Source organism: Podarcis muralis, chromosome 3 (assembly GCF_964188315.1).
Source record: "Podarcis muralis chromosome 3, rPodMur119.hap1.1, whole genome shotgun sequence".
Taxonomy (NCBI): domain Eukaryota; kingdom Metazoa; phylum Chordata; class Lepidosauria; order Squamata; family Lacertidae; genus Podarcis; species Podarcis muralis.
Window position 1 is genome coordinate 26,844,571 of NC_135657.1, and position 23,822 is coordinate 26,868,392.

Here is a 23,822-nt window from a genome sequence, read left to right on the forward strand (position 1 = left end):
ATTATTCACCTTCCAAGCCACCATCTCAAGGCAATTTACATATAATTAAGAACAATTAAACTTGACACAAGCCAGAAATGACAACTTGCTTTGAAGGAGCATGCTCTGTCCCACATGCGCAAACACAACATTCTCCGCAGTAATGGCATTGCAAAGATACACTGTCTTATTTTAACTCTCTGACCGCATCCACACATCATGTTAAGCCGCAAACCAGGGGTCACCAAACTTCTTAGGCTCATGGGCACTTGGGGATTTTGGAACAAGGGCCATGGGCATCACACTCTGTTGTTTTTCTCCCACTTCTCCAAATTAGCCTCCATCCCCAATAGAAAGTGTACACACACACACTTTGCATTGCCAAGCAATGCGGTTCAATGTCAGATCCAGTAGACTTAATCTGAGTCTTGCAAAGCAGGCAGAGAGCTGAAGTAGTAAACAAGAGAAGGAGTAAACGAGAGGAGTAAATGAGACATAACACTTCCTTCTTCTGTTCTATGAATAAAATTGTCACCACCCTCACCGCCTCATGAGTAAGGGGGCAATGGGGGCAGGGGTATTCAGAGCCCTCATGGATGCCAGGGGAAGACCACATGGACATTATTCGACCCACAGGCACCTTGTTGGTGACTCCTGCCATAGACCATGGCCTACTGGGAACAAGCAACACGGTAGTACATGTTGCTGAATTGCTCCCATGTCATCCTGCCCTTCCATGAGCCAGAAGAAACAAAACACTTTTTCCCTAGAAACTGTGCTGTGCGGATAGAGAGCCACTTTGGACACACAGGTTCCCCACTCCCCTTCTCCTGAGTGCCTCCTCTACTGCCTTTTTAGCACATACTAAAGATGTTCCTCTTTCAACAAGCCTTCTAAAAGTATTTATCCCGGTTGGCCTCTGTGCTGGATCTGAATTGATTTTATGTGTGTGTTGCTTTTTTAAAACAGATTTTAAATTTAGGGGGTTATGGTTATACAGCGGACGCTTGGGTTGCGGAAGTGATCCGTGCAGGATGCAAGTTCGCAACCTGCAGCATTCGCAACTCACGCCTGCGCATGGGCGGGTTGCGATTTAGCGCTTCTGCGCATGCACGACTGCCAAAACCTGGAAGTAACCTGTTCTGTTACTTCCGGGTTTTGGCGGTCCATAACCCAAAATGTGGGTGGCGCTGTGGGTAAAAGCCTCAGCGCCTAGGGCTTGCCGATCGAAAGGTCGGCGGTTCGAATCCCTGCGGCGGGGTGCGCTACCGTTGCTCGGTCCCAGCGTCTGCCAACCTAGCAGTTCGAAAGCACCTCCGGGTGCAAGTAGATAAATAGGGACCGCTTACTGGCGGGAAGGTAAACGGCGTTTCCGTGTGCTGCGCTGGCTCGCCAGATGCGGCTTTGTCACGCTGGCCACGTGACCCGGAAGTGTCTCCGGACAGCGCTGGCCCCCGGCCTCTTAAGTGAGATGGGCGCACAACCCTAGAGTCTGTCAAGACTGGCCCGTACAGGCAGGGGTACCTTTACCTTTACCTTAACCCCCCAAAAAAACGCAACCTGAAGCGGCTGTAACTGTATATGTGTATGTGCGCAATTTTTTTTAACTGTTCTATATATGTAATTTTTATATATGTCACTGTATTGTAAATCACTTCAAGATGCCTCAAGGGAAGTGATTCATAAATGAAATTATTATTAATACTAATGGTTATAATAATAATTCTCTCCTTCTTTCCCCCATGACTGTAAACCATGGGTGAGGAACCTGTGGCTCTCTGGCTCTGGTTGAATTCCAACTCCCATCAGTCCCATTGGTCAGGGGTTATTTATTTATTCCCTGCCCTTCATCCCAAGGTCCCTAAGAATGATGGCAGCTGGAGTCTAACAACACCTGAAAGGACACAGGTTTCCCATCCCTAGTACAAACCATGGTTTAGAGCTACATGTACAGTGGTACCTCGGGTTACATACGCTTCAGGTTACATACGCTTCAGGTTACAGACTCCGCTAACCCAGAAATAGTACCTCAGGTTAAGAACATTGCTTCAGGATGAGAACAGAAATCGTGCTCCGGCGGCGTGGCAGCAGTGGGAGGCTAAAATGGTGCTTCAGGTTAAGAACAGTTTCAGGTTAAGAACGGACCTCCGGAACGAATTAAGTATGTAACCAGAGGTACCACTGTACAGCAAATGCTAACCCTGTTCCCTCGTAAACCTGAACTGGAAAACATGGCTCCAAGACTAGCAGCAGCCATGGTTTGCATCTAACTCTAAACCATGATTAACTCTGACATGAAAGGAATTCACTCTGAAGCAGAGAGCAAAAATTGTATTTGCTCCCAAGGACAACTCGTAATTTGCAACCATGGCTTATGAAAAGCCAAGATGTTGTGTTGGATTAAAAGGCATTCCAAGTATTAAATAAGAATTAAGTTTCTTGGAGGAATAAAACCTCAAGTTTTATATGCCTATAGCTAACGAACATTCTGCACTATGCCCAAGACAATAGCTTGATATGAAGTAGTGGGAAGAATGAAAGGAAACTCAACAAAGGTCACAGAGGATAAGGCTATGTTGTGCCTGAGCTCTGCTTTTGTGGACTTTATCTAAACTTATTGTTTAATTAAAATACATTTCCATTCACTAGAACAGTCACACCCTTAGACTAAATTAACTATTTGATACTTTTCTATTAAGATAAATAAATATAACTTCCATTCTTTTCGGCATTCAGAACTCGGCTGGAAGAGAAAGAAGGAAAACGCAAACTGCAAACACTCTATACAAAATGTGGAAAGAAAATGGATAAATGAAGGCTGCAATCCTATATATCCATATACCTGGGAGTAAGACTCATTGAACTCAATGGGGCTTACCTTCAAGTAGACATGTATAAAATTGCATGGTCAACACTGAGCAAGGAGGAGTCAAGATATCATTTTGCTCCTATTCGGAACTACAAATTCTTAAAAATAAAGAACGGGGCACTTTTCCTCCTTTGTTCTCTTATGGAATTAAACTCATGTAGCTTATTTATCAGAGAAACCATGAGACATAGTAAACTAGTATTCCAAGAACTTGTTTGATTTCTTGCCATGGAATGTGCTTTACAACTTGTAACACAAAGCAAGTACAATTCGATATAAAGGTTTCTTTTCAAAAAACAAAAACAAAAAAGTACATAAATTTATCTTAAACAGGCCTGCCCAAATGCTTTGTGCATCTGTTCACAGTGAAGGCACAAGATGCTATTTAAAAAATGCCGTGAGAAACATTCCCGTGAAACAAGCTGTGCTTGTACAGGATGGAATGTAATACTGATTTTGGTCACCTCCATCAAATAAAACACCCTTCAGATGGTGCCAATCTGTACCTTTAGATCCTGCAAGGGGGAGTGATTTAAAGGGAAAGTGTTGTAAGCATTTTAGACATGCCTTGACTCAGTTACCGTATTTCCCGCTCTATAAGACGCACCAGACCACAAGACGCACCTAGTTTTTGGAAGAGGAAAACAAGAAAAAAAATCTTCTGAATCCCAGAAGCCAGAACAGCAAGAGGGATCAATCCGCTGCACAGTGAAAGCAGCAATCCCTCTTGCTGTTCTGGCTTCTGGGATAGCTGCGCAGCCTGCATTCGCTCCATAAGACGCACACACATTTCCCCTTACTTTTTAGGAGGGAAAAAGTGAGTCTTATAGAGCAAAAAATACGGTACTTTCCCACTCCTAGATCAGGGGTGGGAAGGTTGATCAAGATCCACAGGAGCTAGGAAAGCAGGTAGATCTGTGGGTGCTTTGCAGTGGTCGGGAGAGTAAGTATCTGACTCGCAATTCCTCCGCAAAATATCTCTCTCTCTCCTGTAAACAAAGCTGATGAAAAGAAAGAAAACTTAGCAGGAAACCTGGAATGATCTTTTCGTGTGAAAGGACTGCAAGCTCAGTTCTGTTGAGGACAGAGAAATCCCTGAGCTGAATGTGTGCTCATACGCTCCCTACACCTAAAATCTATGTGGACGCCTGCTCTCTTCAGCCACTATCATGCAGCTGACTTTGACTGGTGGACCCTGAGGTTCTACTAAAACAGGGCTGGGGAACATGTGGTCCTCCAAATGTTGATATACAGTCGTACCTTGGATCCCGAATGCCTTGTGACTCGAACATTTTGGCTCCCGAACGCCGCAAACCCAGAAGTGAGTGTTCCAGTTTGCGAATGTTCTTTGGAACCTGAACGTCCGACGCAGCCTCCAATTGTGTGCAGGAAGCTCCCGCAGCCAATCGGAAGCCGTACCTTGGTTGTTGAATGTTTTTGGAAGTCGAATGGACTTCTGGAATGTATTCTGTTCAACAACCAAGGTACGACCGTACTACAAGCCTCCCATCATTCCTGGCTGGGGCTGATAAGAGTTGGGAATCCAAAACTGGAGGGCAAAAGTTTTCCGACTCCTGTACTGAAAGAACAAAGTAGATCTTACAGGCCTAAAAAGTTGAGAGTAAAGTCTCCTTAGGAGAATTTTAAAAAAACCTTTCTGGGAACAGTTCCTGAAAGGCAAGTCAGAACCACAAAGCATGCAAAGCTGAAAACTTTCCTTGCTTTAAATTTGAATAGCGTACGAACTCCTTGGTACATAGTGGCATCTGTTAAAGTTTCATTACCAAACGGTTCCCATGGTGTCTGTCTTGCTGCTATCTCAGACCCACATTCTGGATGTAGCAGCTACTAAAATAGTAAGGGATAGCCAGGATTTGGAAGCTGCCCCGAATAAACTTAAAGTAGCTAACATGCACCAGGTAGTTTGCCTGTATTGATTCTCCAGGTTATTCCCTGGCATGCTCTGCCTGCATAATTTTTGTTTGATCTTATCTTGCACTATCTGAAGGAAATGTTAATATAAGACTGACTGACTAGAACAGTAAACCACTCCACGCTGCAATGTTATCTTGCAATTGTATCATAACTTAGCTGGCATGCCAGTCTTGGAGAAGGCTGGCTTATGAATTCCTTGATGTGCAACCTGTTTAAAGTTTCTTTTGCATAGCACAGAATAACAGCAAACAAGTCTCACTAAACTCAGCAAGGTGTATTCCCCTATAAATCTGCACTAGGAGGGCAGCTTTGGTAATGCCTTCCATTGTTTCCAGCAGGACTTTGGGTGATTAATTTTCCGTCGTTCAGGTCAACATGTTAAATGTAAGAATAGCCGGCCCAAAAATGGAAGCAAGAAGAATTACCAACGGTGGAAGAATGGAGGATGAAATTAATGGACTACGCAGAACTTGACAAACTAACAGGAAGGATCCGAAACCGGCGGGACCAGAAGTTCACCGAAGACTGGAGTAAATTTACGGACTATTTGAAGAGTATTTGTGATGACCAGACGACGTTTGTAGGTTTGCAAGAAGTTCTGTGAGGAGTATTAATGGAAATATTGTTAAAACGGAAAAGGAGAGAAGACAGGATATGAGATATAAAGACAGTATTAAGTTAGGAAATGCATAAGAAGTGATGTAAGACAGAGGATTATCAGAGGTGCTGATGGAAGTCCAGTAAGATTGTATTTGTGATAATTTTGTGTGGTACGTTTTATAATTTTGTATGTTAAAAATTAATTTAAAAAATAAAAAAATAAAAAAAATAAATGAATGGAAGAATAGCCTACGACTATTCCCATCAACCTCCTTTACGTCACAGGCTTATGGCAGCATAGCGTGCCAGGCTGCAAAACACACACGCAAGTTCATCTTAGATACATGCATACATGTTAATATATACTCTTTCCCTTTTTAAAAACAAAATATTACTAACAGCCTCTGGAATTCTTCCAGCATTCCGTATATTACAGAACTACAGCACACCTATCTGAACTATGCAGTTCTGGGCATGGCATGGATAAGGGGATAATTAGCACAACTTGCTTGATGAGGTGCAAGCCTGCACTTTTAAGAGAGGGCATTAAAGAAGTGCCAAATTCCAGAGACAGGTCTCATCTGGAAAGATTTGCTTACTTACCTGCTGTTGAATATGTAGCTCCAAGAATAAAAGCAGGTTTTTAAGAGGAACAGTTTTTCAGCTAGCTAGCAGCTTCTAGAGCTCCCCATTTCAAGTTACGGTCGATTTAGCCAGTATTTTTTACCACATACACAAGGCTATGTCCAGCTGTCTGGTCTCAAGTGCTCCAGCAGGGTCCACTGTGGGGGAAATTATAATGGCAGGTAGCTTCCCAGATCCAGCTGCCGCCACCAGATAAGCCCACAGCTAGGGAAGGGACCAGCCAGGCAACAGGATCCCTGGCTACTAGCCATAATGGCTACGCTTTGCCTCCACGGCTGGAAGCAGTAATGCTTTTCTGAATCCCAGTTGTTGGAAACCACTATCCCAATTCAATTCAGGACTTCCCACAGTTTGGTTAGGGGAATGTTAGGAGTTTCAAACTCAGATCTTGTTCAGTTACACATACTTTGGTCCTACCTAAGCCTTTCTTTCTAGTGGAAAGCAGGAAAGATGCTCTCAAATTGCCACAGCTGGCTGTGACATTCCTTTTTAATGTTGTTGTTTTTTCCTGGCACTTCTCGCTTGTGCTGCTGCAAAAAAGGCTTCCCTCTTGGAAATATCCCTAGTATATTCATTCATTTCAGGAATGCTTTGTTCCTCGTGGTTCCAGCCCCAGGGCTGTGGGGAGACAGAGATTATGGAACTCTTAATCAGTACTGAACAGTTAACCATTAAGTCAGCACCCTGGGCTACATGGGCTGCCCAGCAAAAGTGAAGGAACCTCCTTGTCTGAGAGCTGCTCCACATTTTATTCAGCATTTGGGTTTGCAGTGGGAACACTGTTGACAACACACCTGTTTCCTTTGGCATGGAAAGGGATGTGTGCCATTAAACATCCATTCATCTGGCTGCCATAATCAGAAAAAGAAATCTTCACGGTCAGAGTACACAGGGATGAAAGATACGTTACCTGTCACAACAGCCACATAAAATGTGGGCTGGAGCTGTTTTGCAATGAAACAGTCTCTGTTTCTTTGTTTTTTTATAAGATTTCTTGATACCCACCCTTCACCATAAGGTCCCAGGTCAGGTTACAGCAGTATACTCATACAATTTAAAAGAATTGACGCAGTAAAGGAGTTTATACGCAGCTGTTAAAAACAAGTAAAACAATTTCAAATGGATAGATGTAGAAAGCAAAGTTCCCCCAAGGATCAGTACTGGGACCTGCACTTTTTAATTTGTTCAGAAATGACCAGGAGTCAGGGGTGAGCAGTTCGGTGGCCAATTTCCTGACGACACTAAATCATTCAAGTTCGCTGAAACACAAAGGGATTGTGCTGCAAACAGACATCCCCAAACTGAGTTGTGAAATGGCAAATGCAGTTAAATACAAACAAATGTAAAAATGATGCCTATCAGGTCAAAAAATCTTAACTTCACATATACACTCATGGGGTCTGAATTGGCAGTGACTGAGCAGGAGTGAGACTTGGGGGTAGATGGTAGACAGCTCAATGAAGATGTTGAGCCTGTCTGTGCAGCCGCTGTGAAAAAGGCTGGTTTTATGCGAGGGATCATTAGGAAACGAATTGAAAATAAAGCTACTGATATCATAATGCCATTCTAGAATTTTGTGGCACAATTTCATTTGGAATACTGTGTACAGTTTCCATAGGCTCACCTCAAAAAAGGATATTGTAGAGTTGGAAACGGTTCAGAAAAGCACAACCAAAATGATCAAGGGGAAGAAGGACTTCCCTATGAGGAAAGACTGCAGTATTTGGGACTTTATTGTTTTGGGGAAAGGAGAGTTAAGAGGTAACATGATAGAAGTTCATGCAATTATGCAAGGCATGAAGCAAGTGCATAGAGAAAAGCTTTTTCTCCCCTTGTCATCACACTAGACCTCGTGGATGTCCAGTGAAGCTAAATGTTGGAACATTAAGGACAGATAGAAGATTCTTAGTCACAGAGCACATTGTTAAACTATGGAACTCACTCCAACAGGAGGCAGTGTTGGCAAACCGACTTGGGTACAAATTTGTGGAGGATAACACTATCAATAGCTACTACCCACAATGGCTATGCTCTGCCTCCACCAGTCGGAGGCAACAATGCTTCTTAATACAAGTCTCTATAACCACAGGAGAGAAGAGTGCTCTTGAGCTTGCGGGATTCCCACAGGTTTAGGCACTGTGATAACACAGTGCTGGAATAGATGGGACACCGGCTTGATCCAACAGACTCTTATGTTCTTTTGAGTTTCATAATTTAGGGGCTGGCACAAAGCCCTCTCCCAGACCATCATACCCCACACTTCTGAGGGCGATGGAACTACCAAGAGATCAATACAAGTAGATTAAACTGTTCTACTTTAACTAGTGTGTACGGATGCATAACAGGGTCATGTCTCAGGGCATAGTTTTAGCAGAAACTTAAACCTAGTTTACAAGGAATTCCCACACCGTAGGGAACTATCATTCTGCAAAGGACTGTCGAACAGCTCTTACTGTCAGGAAGTTCTTCCTAATGTTTAGGTGGAATCTTCTATCCAAACTACAAGAAAGAAGATTCCACCTAAACATTAGGAAGAACTTCCTGACAGTAAGAGCTGTTCAGCAGTGGAATTTGCTGCCAAGGAGTGTGGTGGAGTCTCCTTCTTTGGAGGTCTTTAAGCAGAGGCTTGACAACCATATGTCAGGAATGCTCTGATGGTGTTTCCTGCTTGGCAGGGGGTTGGACTCGATGGCCCTTGTGGTCTATTCCAACTCTATGATTCTAAAGGATTTCTAACGAAGAATTCTTATTCCTTCACAAAACAATTGCCAGGGTCATTAGGTAGAAGGATATAGCTGTTAAAGTTCTATGAAGCTAATATAATTTTGCAGTACAGTGGTACCCCGCAAGACGAACGCCTCGCAAGACGGAAAACCCGCTAGACGAAAGGGTTTTCCGTTTTGGAGGCGCTTCGCAAAACGAATTTCCCTATGGGCTTGCTTCGCAAGACGAAAGCCCATAGGGAAATCTCCGGGACAGCGGGGGAGCGCAGCGCGTCTTCCCCACTGTCCTCGGACCTCCTCCCGCCGCCCGGCATCGGAACCAAGCTCCGATGCCGGGCGGGGGGGGGGCGGGAACGCCTCCTCCCGCCGCCCGGCATCGGAACCAAGCTCCGATGCCGGGCGGGGGGGCGGGAACGCCTCCTCCCGCCGCCCGGCATCGGAACCAAGCTCCGATGCCGGGCAGCGGGGCCGCGAAGCCTGGGCGTGCTGATCTCAGCGCGCGCAGGCTTCGGCATGCTGGCAACTCTCCGCAAGCAGCGGGAGCGCTCCCGCTGCTTGCGGAGAGGTCCGCAAGCCTGTCCAGGACAGCTTTTGAAGGGGGGGGGATAAGCAAAGACTTTCGCCCCCCGCCCGCCTTCAGAAGAGGTCCAGGACCTCTTCTGAAGGCGGGCGGGGGGCGAAAGTCTTTGCTCCCCCCTGCCTGCCTTCAAAAGCCATCCGGGACAGCGGAGAAACGTGCTGCCTTTCTCCGCACTCCCGGGAAGGCAGGCAGGGGGGAGCAAAGACTTTCGCCCCCGCCCGCCTTCAGAAGAGGTCCAGGACCTCTTCTGAAGGCGGGCGGGGGGCGAAAATCTTTGTCCCCCCTGCCTGCCTTCCCAGGGGCTTTTAAATCGCCCCGGACAGCGGAGAAGTCCTCCGCTGTCCCGGGCGATTTTAAAATGCCGCCCGCCAGCATTTTAAGATCGCCCCAGACAGCGGAGAAGCCCTCCGCTGTCCCGGGGTTTTTTAAAATGCTGGGGGTGGGAAGAAAAGCCCTTGTTTCCCCCCCAGCCTTCAGAAGAGGTCGGGGGACAGACTGTCCCCGGACCTGGTCTGAAGGCGGTTTCCCATGGAACGCATTAATTGATTTTCAATGCATTCCTATGGGAAACCGTGCATCGCAAGACGAAAAACTCGCAAGACAAAGAGACTTGCGGAACGAATTAATTTCGTCTTGCGAGGCACCACTGTATAGATCTGCCCCTAAGCTAATGTAGATCACTAGAGTGGCACCATCAAGATTTTCCTTGCTGCTTTTTCCTCCCAGAAAGGGAAATGGGTGGGGGCAGAATTAAAAGTAGGTCAGAGAGAGAAGTTGAAAACTACAGAAGGAAGTAGAGGGGTGTACGGAAAGAGAAAAGATATACAGTACAGAAATTAAAGGTTGGTCTCCTCTTGCAAATTGGAATTAATAAGTCCTGGGTCTGAAAAAGATTGACTGGAAAAGTATGCCATATATCTTATCAGTCCTAAAGTTCAAACATCAATTTAAAACTCATCATTTTGACTACGGTAAGCAACTCTGTTGTGAACCAAGCCTTAGACATCTTTGTGGGATAACTTCCCAGTGCATCTGATATATGCACAGTGAAATCCTTGGCTACTCAGAAGGAATCCCAATTGACTCCAGTAGGACTTACAGCCAGCTAAATGTACGTACAGTGTAGGGTTGCAACCTTACCAACAGGAGAGGAACACCTGAATTCTTTCTTTGCCAAGAAAGTTGGAAGCATATTAAAGGTAAAGGTACCCCTGCCCGTACGGGCCAGTCTTGACAGACTCTGGGGTTGTGCGCCCATCTCACTCAAGAGGCCGGGGGCTAGCGCTGTCCAAAGACACTTCCGGGTCACGTGGCCAGCGTGACAAAGCTGCATCTGGCGAGCCAGCGCAGCACACGGAAACGCCGTTTACCTTCCCGCTAGTAAGCGGTCCCTATTTATCTACTTGCACCTGGGGGTGCTTTCGAACTGCTAGGTTGGCAGGCGCTGGGACCGAGCAACGGGAGCGCACCCTGCCGCGGGGATTCGAACCGCCGACCTTTCGATCGGCAAGCCCTAGGGGCTGAGGCTTTTACCCACAGCATATTATCTCCAGTTAAAATTACAGTGTGAGTGAAGTAATGATAACAGTACAGGGTGGCGAACCTTTGGCCCTCCAGATACACTTGGGACTACAACTCCTATCATCCCATGCTGGCTGCGGCTGATAGGAGTTGTGAGTCCAGCAACATATGCAGGACTGCAGCGCAGCCACCCCCTGATTTCTAGAATATTCCCCAGCCTATACACTTACACTGAGGCCTAGCTTGGTTTCAGGCCTCAGAACTACTGTGTAATTTGCAGGTAACTTCTGCCCCTTTCAGAGCACTGAATAAGGGCAACACTGAATAGAGAATTTTTGTGTGTGTTTAAATTGCTTTAATTGCTTCAAAAGCTGGGACAGGAGAAGCTGATTTCTACTTGCTTCTCTGTCTCTTGAAGGGCAGAAGTCCATTCCCTTTTCAGAACATGCCTCTCTCCTCCGCTCCCCTAGTTTGTAATTAAATCCTGACCAGTATAAATCTCATAGAAAGCAATCACTAAAACCTTTTCCAAATAACTTCGCTTGCATGCCTACATGGAATGGCATTCTTAGCATTAATTCACAGTAAGCCTTGATATAAATCACACAGAGCTAACAGCTTATGAATAAGTGTGCTTGTTTCAAAGGCAAACCACACTGCCACCTCCTTTGAAAAGCAAAAGCAACAGTTCAGAAGTGAGCTAATGGCCTTCTCTCCCCGCCTTGGCCCCCCAAAAGTATTATAGCATTTTTTTCCCAATGCATAATGTGTGGGCTTAACTAGCCTGATACAACTAGTATCCTTACAACGAAGATTTATTGCTGGAATAAGAAGGGCAGGGGGCAATCCTTATTTGAAATTACTGCCTGCTACCAGCGAACTGGAATGCCTTAGAAAGGGACCCCTTAGTGTTAACACTTCACCCCAATTTGTTGCATGCTTTTTCTCTGAGGAGCTCAAGATGGGGTACATAGCTTTCCCCCCTCCTTCATTTACCACAACTACCCTGTGAGGTAAGGTTAGGCTGAGAGGCAGTGACTGGCCAAAGTCACCCACTGAGTTGTATGGCTGAGTGGGGATTTGAACCCGGGTCTCCTATGTCCCAGCCTGACACTGTAACCCAGGGTAGTCCATGCGGTCCTCAAGGCCATTTTTGGTGGCCCTTGGCTACATTTGAAAACACAACCGTTGCATCCCTCACACTGCCTTCCCAAAACCAGCTAAGTGAACCCCAAAGCCCAGTTAGCTCTTTCCCAGCTTTGGGAAGGAGTGAAGAGGGCTCTAGGACCTGCCAGAGCCTTGCACATCCTTCCCAAAGCCCAATGCCTCACTTAGGTAGGTAGCATGAGGACTGGGGGGGGGGGGGCGCACATCAAATTTTGGCCTTGCTCCCTCCCTCTGCATGACAAGGCAGTGCATGGCCCACAGTTTCTGTGTCGAAGTACTCTTGCGGCCCACTTGGCGTGAGAAGTTGGACCACCCTGCTCTAACCACTACACCGCACTGCATTTGGATGCCGTGATAATCATATTTGAAAACAAGATGGGAATTTATGAATACACCAGCTATAAAAATAGAAATTAACAACTGCTAGTGAAGAGGGCAGAAAACTACATAAAAGAACAGCAAGGGTTCTTTCAGGGAGACGGTCACAATTTATATAAAATTATATAAAGGCTTTTTTTGGGGGTGGCAGGTTTAATATTTGTAAGTCTCAGTGCTGAAAATGCTTCCAGGGAAAGCGATGCTATTCAGTGAACACATGCGACTCCATGAGGCAACGGAAAACTGCATGGAAACAGCATCCCACACATATGTATTGGGAGGCATGAGGCAAGGGGGATGAATGGGGAAACCCCAGCTTCAGAAACTAGCCCACACACTTGGCACAGCTGCCCAAGGAGGAGGAGGAGGAATAGTTGTCTTGGTTGAGGAACCCTTTCATCAAACAGCAAATTAAATCTGCCAAGTGCTTACAAGAGCACAGTGTCTGTATTTCTGGCACTCTCTTTGCGAATTCCGAAGAAGTGGCTGAAATTTAAAAGCTCCTTTCAGTCACTTACATGGGCCAAATGTAATTGATCGGTAGTCCAGATTTATTTACCTATATCCCTCGAAGAACTCAATGTAGCATAACACAGTTATCCCCTCCAATTCTGTCCTCATGACACTCCTGTGAGGTAGGTTAGCCTGAGAGACGGTGACTGGCCCAGGATCACTCAGTGAGCTTCATGGCTGAGTGAGAATTTGAACCTGGGTCCCCCTGGTCGTAGCATCTGACACCTTAAAACATACTTCCCCAGCATGGTGCCCTCCAGCCAGCATGTCCAGTGGTCAGGGATGAAGGGAATTGTAATCCAAAAGGTCTAGATGGCACCAGACTGGGAAAGGCTCCTGTAACCACTGCACAACACTGTCCCTTGGTTGCGGCCAATAGATGTAAAGCACTATAAAGATAAATAACAAGAGCAGTTTGTATGGCACTAGGAAAAGTAATTGTCATCTGTGCTAGAGATTCATGTCCTGATAAGAGGGACAGCTGCAATGCGATGGGCTGTCTCTTTCCCTGGCCAATGTTGTGACAAAAGACCTGAAGTTATAAAATCTAAGGATCTATGAGGATTGATCACACAGCACTAAACCAATTAAATTATCGCTTGTCTTTTAACTTACGCTAGGTTAGCCATTTGACAACAATGAAACAGAGCTTCCCATACAAATGTTTTATTTTAATTCGCTTGACAGTTTATTGGCAGTGGGAACTACTCAAGTGTAATAGGACGGCGTTCAAGAAGCATAACTGGAAGAATATCAAATTACCACAAGCAATTCCACTGATGGGTTTCTTTTGGTAACCACAGTTGTTTTGCGTTCTGACATAACATTAAACTGAGGAGGAAAGAGAGAGGGGGAAAGTATGAGCCCAAGACTTACCAAAGCTGATTCACATAATGCTAAATCGTAATTTGGCTTTATCTTCAAACGAGACGTACATGCAACATGCTCCTTTGTTAGGGCCAAATGGCAGGGTAAAGATGTTTTAAATTCAAAAACTGTTTCATTGCCCTCCCCACATTTACAAACAGCCAACTCACTCAAATTATTTTCATTTTAGTGTAATAATTTGCAGTCTGTCAACAAACCTCCTTGATAACTTTCCAAGGAAGGTGGTGCCCACATCTAAACATACTCTTTCTCTTCCAGATATTTAAATAATGTTGTCCCAGTTCATTATACATACACCACTTCCACTTTACGGTTGCTGCCAGCTTGCTGACCTATGATGCCTTATTTTAGCCATCCAACACAAGTGGCATTTTTAAAATAAAAATAAATGGTTGTTTATTACTACAGTGCTGCATATTTGCCTACAATTTATCCTTTCTAAAAAACGAAAACAAAAAAACCCCTCATCTTCTCCACCTACACCGAAGTATCTCACAAGCGGTTGTTTCTTACCATCGCTTTCTCTCTCTAAATCTGCAACAGGAGGAAGAATTGTTTGCCTTTCTAAATTTAGATATCCATGGATACATACAATATTTTTCTCTGTTTAAGCTTGGCAGCTCAAACTGATATGGAAAACAAAAGTGCATTTCATTACAGGAAGTCTGTGCTCTTGATTTACAGAAGAACAAAACAGTACATGCTATTGCATCAAATCAATATAGGGAGGAAATATTCTCAAAAGAGATTTGCATGGCTTACAAGGGACCAGTATAATTTCATCTTCCTGGCCTCGTGTTTTCTGAAAAGCTACACTATTTAAGGGAGGAACCCATACTTGGGGTTTTCTTGTCATGTATCCATCCTCCCCGGTGCCAAACACTCCAGCTCCAACATCTGAGAGCCCAATTGAGGTTTGGGATCTTTTCAAGATAAGTACTGGTTAAACCCTATGGAAATGATGGAGAACAAAACCCACAGATTCTCATTGAAAGGCTCAGCAAATGAGATCGAGAGCATCTAGCTTACACATCATTTACACAGGGATAAATGACTGTAGTATGAACACTTTTCTTTTTACAAAGCATGGCAAGTCAAAACTGCACAAGAGTTGTCAGATATAATACGCAGTTAACACACACAGACACAGCTATTCCAGTGTCCCATTTTCAATTTAGGTTCCTGTTCTAGAACTCAGGCTTATTTTATGGGGTAAACTTCACAACCTGAGTTTCAGCTGTTGGGTATAAAAAATGTACCCCTTTCAGATAAACAGGGTGTCTGGAATATAAGTGCATTTTTTAAAAAAAACTTTCTAACTAGTGCTGAGGTAGCTTAAACTCTTCTGTGCTATACTGTATGTCACCCATTTTGAGGAAGATATGTTGGATAGTCTCATTTTAGACTTTAATAACAATCTTGTGTTGTGTGCATTTATTTTGTGAGGACTGGCCTTGGTGGTCACAGGAAAAGCCATCTTTCATCACCTTGCTATCCTTTCCCTATGATTCCTACTTCCAATCTAAGACCAACCATTGGTTACAACCCAATCACCACCATCAGAATTTCAGTCAGAGAGTAAGTATAACTGCAAGTCACATTTTTTCTAAGTGTGGCATTTTAGCACAGAATGCTAGTTTAAGAAAAAATAATTTAGCTCTCTTCTTTTACCCCCATTATCCCATCTTCATCCCTCACATTTCTCAGTGCTAACACTGAGACAGACACACAGAAAGAAATCCCATAAAAATGTATGAATTTGCCAAAATGGTTAGCAACATATGATCATGATTCGACCTCAGAAAACCCTATTATGTGGTGATCCTCCAAAACTAAGATCAAATTATTCTCTCTGGAGTGAAGATAATTACAGGCTCACAAATGTATGAGACCATACAGTTCTGACACAAAAATTTTCAAATTAGCAAACCACTTATTTGTCTTGGATCTCAGAAATGAATCTAGTACAATCCTACCAGACCATGGCAACGCTATGGAACCTCCACCCTCTGTACATGAAAAGGAGAAAAGTCTGTGATGTGAACAATCCCTCTGTACAGAATTTGCATTCCCTTAACTCAGATTGGAATGCTCAAGTGAACCCAAACTTTTGACTACTCATTTTTAACCAGGGTTAGGCGGTGTAAGGCCCAGAAACAGTATCTACTGTACACCACTAAAAGTAGAAGCCAATGAGTATACAGTGATACCTCAGGTTAAGAACTTAATTCGTTCCGGAGGTCCATTCTTAACCTGAAACTGTTCTTAACCTGAGGCACCACTTTAGCTAATGGGGCCTCCTGCTGCTGCCGGAACATGATTTCTATTCTCATCCTGAAACAAAGTTCTTAATCCGAGGTACTATTTCTGGAGTAGCGGAGTCTGTAACCTGAAGCCAAGGACCTACACAGGGGAAAGATGTGGTGTACTGGTTATGCCAAACAGGCATTGCATTGCATACCAAAGATTTGAATACCTTTCAAATTACTTCCCAGGTGAAATAATTCCCTCTAATTACAAGTTTAACCTGTCAGTCGCAACAGAGCTCTTCTTCCATGCCCTCTCCCCATTCTGATGTTGGCTCTCCCTTCTCCCCACCCTGGCATTATAGTAAGATTAGAGACGTTATGTTTTTCTTCAGAAGACCCCTGTCTTCAGCAGGATTTTAAAACAATGTGTCTAGAGTACCAAGGCAGCATTAAGTGCTTCGGGGTTCCCAGTTTCATGCCATCCTGCAGTCAACCTGTTTTGCTCCTGACAGGCCAAAAAAGTCCCTCCAAAACACCTCACTTTGGGATTAATCCAAATCTAGAACGCACAGCGGGATGGCTTATTAGCTTCTCATTTTGCACATGGCATGAAACCATGAGAGAAGTTGGTTGCTTTTGTGCCCCAACTCTTCCAAGTTGCAACCCCCCTCCACCTTTATTCTTTCTATGTTGACAAAACAGATGACCAAAGTTAGTTTTGCCATTTGGCTGGGGTCTGTGCCAATGCCAGAAAACCTCATATGATTGCTCAGTTCAGAACTCGTTCTCAAGAATATGGGGTTATCCAAGTCATTCTTACTTTTGGAAAGATAATTTATTTATTGCAATTATACCTCACGGTTTTTTCCAAGATGCTGATCTATAAAAGTTAAAAATAATACATTGTTATGACTATTATTAATTACCTGTCCTTCATCCTAAGGTCCCACAGCATTAATATTAAAACACAACATTTAAAACAGTTTAAAACAACTTAAAATCCCTAGCTGGAAATTTATTTTGGAAAATGACTTCATCTTGTATCTGAAAATGCTCTTTAGTTTAAATTTGTTTCTGTTGCTTACTATGTCAGTATGTCCTGTATTTACCTGAATATCAATAAAATTAAAATCACAGACACACGCAGACTGTCAGGCATTCTGTTCAGAGGTTTGAGACTGTAATTCATTCCCCCTCCTATCACTGTAGAGTTCTGTTTTGATGACTTACTTTTGCCTCAGGCAATTAAAAAAAAAAAAGGTCGCTGAAAAAGCCACAATAGTTGACAAATCCCAGAGAACCCAATCAGATATATTGCTTCATACTGCGTAAAAGGTACAAGTATTCTTTTCATGCAACATCTCCACTCATGCAAGAGATCTCTTCATCCTCTGATCTCATTTCTAACTCTTAGCTATTAACCTGAAAACTTGGTAAGGAGTATATAAAAAGGTAAAAGTAAAGGACCCCTGACAGTTAAGTCAAGTCGCAAAAGACTCTGGGGTTGCGGTGCTCATCTCGCTTTAGTGGCCAAGGGAGCCGAGGTTTGTCCGCAGACAGTTTTTCCAGGTCATGTGGCCAGCACGACTAAGCCGCTTCTGGCGAAACCAGAGCAGTGCACGGAAACGCCGTTTGCCTTCCCGCCCAAGCAGTACCTATTTATCTACTTGCACTTTGACGTGCTTTCGAACTGCGAGGTTGGCAGGAGCAGGGACCGAGCAACGGGTGCTCACCCCGGCAACCTTAAATTATGCCCCTTCTTCTTTAGTATCCCTTATGCCTGCAACTGCTCCTCTCTTTCCTTCAAATCCCTCATCAAATTTCACTTTTTACATGGTGCTCTTGGTTTACTCCTCAATCCTCATCCCTAACCACAGCTTCTCACATTCTTCTTTTGCTACTCTTGTCTCCCCATCCTTCCTTCCTTCCCCACTGTCAACATATGGATTCTAAATTCCTTGAGAGCAAAGACCCATCTTTTTCTTCCTTTTTCTATATTTTTTTGTACAAATCTCTATAAAGCATTGTGAACATTGAGGGCATAGTTTAAGTTGGGGGGGGATTCAAGATGATGACGTGAGCTGCGACCTATACTTTTCACTCTGCTATTTTAAATTTTTTAACTTTTGATGAGCCACTTTATCTGTTTTAGGGTTTGGGGCTTTTGAAAAATAAATTACAGTGGTACCTCAGGTTAAGTACTTAATTCATTCCGGAGGTCCGTACTTAACCTGAAACTGTTCTTAACCTGAAGCACCACTTTAGCTAATGGGGCCTCCTGCTGCTGCCGCGCCGCAGGTACACGATTTCTGTTCTCATCCAAAGTTCTTAACCTGAAGCACTATTTCTGGGTTAGTGGAGTCTGTAACCTGAAGCATATGTAACCTGAAGCATATGTAACCTGAGGTACCACTGTAATTAATAATCTGGTATGGAGTCAAGAGGAGATGCAAGAAGCTATTCACAACAGGGAAACTCCGCTGTAGAATAACAAACTTTCCGTGCACCACCAACTTATCAGAGGTTTCAGGTGTAGGTGGTCAGATCAAGATGACAGGATACCTGCATTTTTTATAACTGTCTGGAAGAGGGAACGCCAACACGTGTTGGTTGCATGACAAGCGACACTTGCTGAAATGCCGTCTTCTACAACAGTTAATACCTGCTGAACTTCCCTTGGCCAAGAGGGCAAGGCTCGTGTGCCTTTAATAGTTGTGCTCCTGTTCAACTACTCTTGTCCTCTTTTTTGCCTGGCTATCCTAATACAATCCAACATGAAGCTTTACAGTAAAAGCAAGAGGAATTTTGGGGCAACCACTAAAAGACATGCTCAGCTGTGCCTTATTTTGGGTATCTTGTCGTGGACTCCTTGAATTCAGCCAGAACTCTCAGGTGGGCTTCCAAACATGATAAAAACAATAAATTACACATTGCTACGTAAAAATGGTTGGGGAGGAGTAAGTAGTAGCAGTTTTAATAGGCTTGGGAAGAATGAAAAGGTTACTTTCTGGAACCAAAAGCTTCAATGGTATTGTGTCAGGCATGCCTCTCTGTGGGCAGAATTCCATAACTGGGGCACCACCACCACCGAGAAGTCTCCCAGTCACCAGCTGTTTTGTGTAAGAAGAAAAGGTACACAGAAAAGATCTTTGACAAGGACTTCAGCACTGAGGTCGGCTTCCATAGGGCTAGGTCTGTTTCTCCTTGCAGTTTTGTCAAGGAGAAAAAGCACTTTAGAAAACATAGCCCGCCACAGTTTTGATACTATTATGCCTAAAACTGAGCATTCCTACACTGAGATTAAGAGATTATAGGTCAAGCAGCTCATTCTTCTGCAGGCATGCTTCTCTTTCTCAGTCGATTTGAAAAGCAAGGAGTGGGCAGCGCTGTTCCTGAATTCACAGGTCTCCACAATTCCCCTCGCCAGATTGTCAGGGGCAACAGTTCATCACTCCCTGCTGAGGGCCATGTTCAAAGTTACCTATGAAGCCTGCCCCCCATGCCACCAGTGCTCAAATTACACGTGAGTCAGAGGCATGAGGTATAATTTGTCTAAAACTGGAGCAAATCAAGGGATGGGGAGTCAATTGTGCATTTCAAGAGAGACCACCTACTTTACCACTGGAATTCAAACTCTATCCCCTGCCTTCCCCAATTCTGGAAAGCTGAGGCAGGGCCTCCCAAATTACCGTATTTTTCACCCTATAGGACACACTTTTCCCCCTCCAAAAATGAAGGGGAAATCTGTGTGCGTCCTATGGGGTGAATACAGGCTTTCGCTGAAGCTTGGAGAGCAAGAGGGGTCGGTGCGCACCGACCCCTCTCGCTCTCCAGGCTTCAGGAAGCTGTCAGCAAGCCTGGGGAGCCCGCGGGAGTTCCCGCAGGGCTCCCTAGGCTGCGGATAGCAGCCTGCCGCCCGGCGCGTGAAGCACCCTGAAGCAGAGCGCCCCTCGTGCCAGGCAGACATCCACAGCGTGGGGAGCCCTGCAAGAACTCCCGCAGGGCTCCCCACGCTGCGGATAGCAGCCTGCCGCCCCGCGCTTCGGACAGACATCGGCCAGCCCCACAAGCTCGGGGGACAGCGGGGAGGCGCAGCGCCGCCTTCCCGCTGTTCCCCGACCTGGTTTTGGGGGGAAAATAAAGGGGGGAAATTCCTTTATTCCCCCCCCCAAAAAAACTAGGTGCGTCCTATGGAACGGAGCATCCTATGGGACGAAAAATACGGTAAATTTCTTCTCCCTTCTGTTTATTCCAACTCTGGAGAGACAAAGTGAGGTATTTCATTGTACTGACTGAGCTCTGAAGTAGGGAGAACCAAGGGCAATACAAGAGACCTCACTTCCACCCAGTTCTGGAGCGAGGAGGAGGGTTTTCTCATGTGACACTGAATTTTGGAGAGGTTCATGCTGCTTCTGCCTGATTCCAGAATAACCCTCCCTCCCTGAAATTCTCTGACATGTGCAGAGGATTTGAGAGGAGAACATAACCACAAATTATGGCGAGCTAGTAAACGAAACCGAAACACGTAGACCCTCCAGTAATTCTTTAGAAAAAGTTGTATCTAAACCACATGTGACTTTTATTAGTTACAAGAATTCATTTCTATATGTTTCCCTCCCTCGTGTTCAATATGAGAGAAGTGCCATTACATGAGGACTACATGTGCTCTCTATCACTGGTGATACACCCTACTGAGAAGTAAACATGTTCCTAGCTGCATAGTTCCATCTCTTCATCTGCATAACCCCCTCCTGGGTCATGTTTTTTGCTAGAGTGTGGCGAAAAGATGGGAGCTGTTTTTCACAGGCCTCTCTCTCTCTCTCTCTCTCTCTCTCTCTCTCTCTCTCCATCCACACATGCAAGGCAAGCATTTTGTTCCAAACTGCACAGCTATACATTGGAATGCACAGCTGCACAGCTATACATGGGAGCCATCCACTTCTGTCACAGAGAGAAAAGGGCTGCACAGTCATTAAGAATCAACTCCCACTTCTATCTGTGTACTTGTTGTGACCCCTGAATGCAGGAGCAATCTAGGTACAGGGTCAATAGCTGCAGAGGAGCTAGCTAAGGAGCCAGACCAGGTGAAGGGCTCTGAGCTCACTGCTGGGAATCAGGGGACCACTGTGCCTGAGGCTGTTGGAGAAGATCCCCAGAAGAACCTCCCGTAACAGGCCAAAGGGTTGGCCACCTAAGGTTCTGGAAGTTCTCCACGATGGGGTGGAGCCTAGAAGAGGCTTTAGAACAGTGTTTCCCAACCTTGTGCCTCCAGATGTTTTTGGCCTACAACTCCCATCATCCCTGACTAGCAAGACCAGTGGCAAGGGATGATGGGAATTGTAGGCCAAAAACAGCTGGAGGCACAAGGTTGGGAAACACTGCTTTAGAAGACCTAAATCTGCTCTCAACCTCTGTTGGAGTTAAGTGGCTCGCTCGGAACTATCCGTGGTCCTGCAACACCTGAGCTGCTTCGAGGTCTTCTCCGTAAGCCTGGACATCCATCCAGAACGCGACAATATTCCTACCATCAGTTCTGCTTCTTGGTCCCCCTACGGGGATTAAAAAGCTGTAATCGCATTGGAGGCATGGGGCTATGCACACCCAGCCCTGCCCCTTCTTCCTCACCCAACCCTACCACATTCAGCAGAATCCTGAACAGAAGCACTTCTCACTGCAGCACCCACCTATTATTTAGCAAGAGTTACACACCACCACATAAAATAAAAAGTATATGTTGACAGGACAGAGTATACCGCATTTTTTTGCACCATAACACTCACTTTTTTCCTCCTAGAAAGTAAGGGGAAATGTCTGTGCGTGTTATGGAGGGAATGCCTATGGGTGGCGGGGGGGATCTGCTGCAGTCGTGAGCAGAGGATCCATGGTTCCCCTTCCTTCCCTCCTCCGTGGCTCGCTTTGAAACAGCAAAGCGGGAGAAGAGCTGCTGAGTGGGGAAGAGAGAGGGACAGAGACCCTGCTTCTTTAAAGGAGCAAAGAGGGAGAGGAGAGGAGCTGCTTACACGAGTGTAAGCGGCTCCTGTCCGGTTGGTTCCTTTAAAGCAAGCAGGCTCTCTGTCCCTCTCTCCTCCCCACTCAGCTCGCTAAATAGCAGCAAAGTTTTTCAGCTCGCTAAGCCGGGGATGAGCGGGCAGGAGGGAGAAAAGCAGAGCCTGCTTGCTTTAAAGGAGCAAAGCGGGAGAGGAGAGGAGCCTTCTCCCCTTATACCCCTCTTCTTCATTATTAGCAGCATCCTTCTCCACCCACCCCACACGTGCTCCTTCTCCCCTTAAACCCCTCTCCTGCATTATTAGCAGCATCCTTCTCCACCCACCCCACGCGTGTTCCTTCTCCCCTTAAACCCCTCTTCTGCATTATTAGCAGCATCCTTCTCCACACACCCCACGCGTGCTCCTTGTCCCTTGAGTGCTTTTCCTTCCCTCCCCACTTAAAACGTGGTTACAAAGCATGGATCCACATGGATCCTCAGGATTTTTGCATTGGGCTACTCTAAACTCACTGTCAGATCACATGTCTGTGGCCACAGCATGAACCACAAAAATCATACATCCACTGTTTCATTTGGAATATTTTTTTTCTTGTTTTCCTCCTCTAAAAACTACATGCGTGTTATGGTCGGGTGCGTGTTATAGAGCGAAAAATACGGTAAATCAAATAAATAAATACATAATAGTATTAAATTGTCACTAAAAATAGCAAAAAAAGTAGTATACATCACAAAATATAGAGATAAAAACAAGTGTTTTAAAACCAAATATACATTTTTTTAAGTACAAGTCTGAGTATAGTTTTCTAAACAAAAATATTTTTCTCAGCTGTCAAAAACAGTACCAAAAAAGCACCTGCCTAATATTATAGGCAAAGAGTAGCAGAGAATATGTTCCACCACACCAAACAATCAATTTCTCACAAGTTAAATGTATAGGTAGATACCGGAGGGGAACACTAAACACACCTTGGGGATCAGTTTTTCAAGCACTGCAATCCCATCTCACACTCCACATTTCTCGTGCTTTCTTAAAACCTGAAACCTTTTCGGTTCTTTTTGCTGATATCTATATCACAACTTTATTCCCTTTATCTACCTAAACCTGTTACCTTATAAGGGGTGGGGGATTAGACTGTGCAGGTTGACCAATAGGAATTTCCCATGGGAATCTCTCTACATGGGAACAGTAAATATATAAAAGTAAATATTTTGTAGGAAGGAAAACTTTTGTTATTCTAAAATACAGTAACTGGTAACCAAAACAGCAACTCCGCATTACTGGAACAAAACAGAGTTTCTGCATGGCTGCTAACACTTTCTTTAATTTTCTAGCCAGATTCCACCCTGAAAAAATTAAGTCACCTACAACAGTATATAGCTGAATTAAAGCTAGTTAACAGCCTTTCATCTGGGGACTGAAGCTCTTTCAGGGGATGGATTTATTTATCTCTTTTACAATTAACCCGGTCATTAACAATCTCTCAGATTAGATAAGGGGCTAATTAGCAACCAAGAGCAGAGGGAGATGGCTTCTTTTCCTACCGTTGGATAAATCTTTTCACTTTGCCTTTGGGAGGAATGTTACAGTTCACCACTTAAAAAACCTCAACAACACACACTGCTAATCTATATGCATTAATTCTCTGAAGTGTGTGAAGATTTGCAACTACCCTCTAGGACTGAGCTAAGAGCTAAAGAGGCAAGGAAGACTGGGCAGTGATAAACTGGGCAGTTGGAAACTTTTCTGTCAACATTTATTTATTATGTA

The 23,822-nt window shown here is 44.7% G+C and overlaps 1 protein-coding gene across 2 annotated transcripts in view; it reads right to left on the minus strand.

The window, feature by feature from the left end:
- PTPN14 (protein tyrosine phosphatase non-receptor type 14) overlaps nt 1–23,822 on the minus strand; it is a 118,186-nt gene that overhangs the window by 73,027 nt on the left and 21,337 nt on the right. The window lies entirely within an intron of this gene.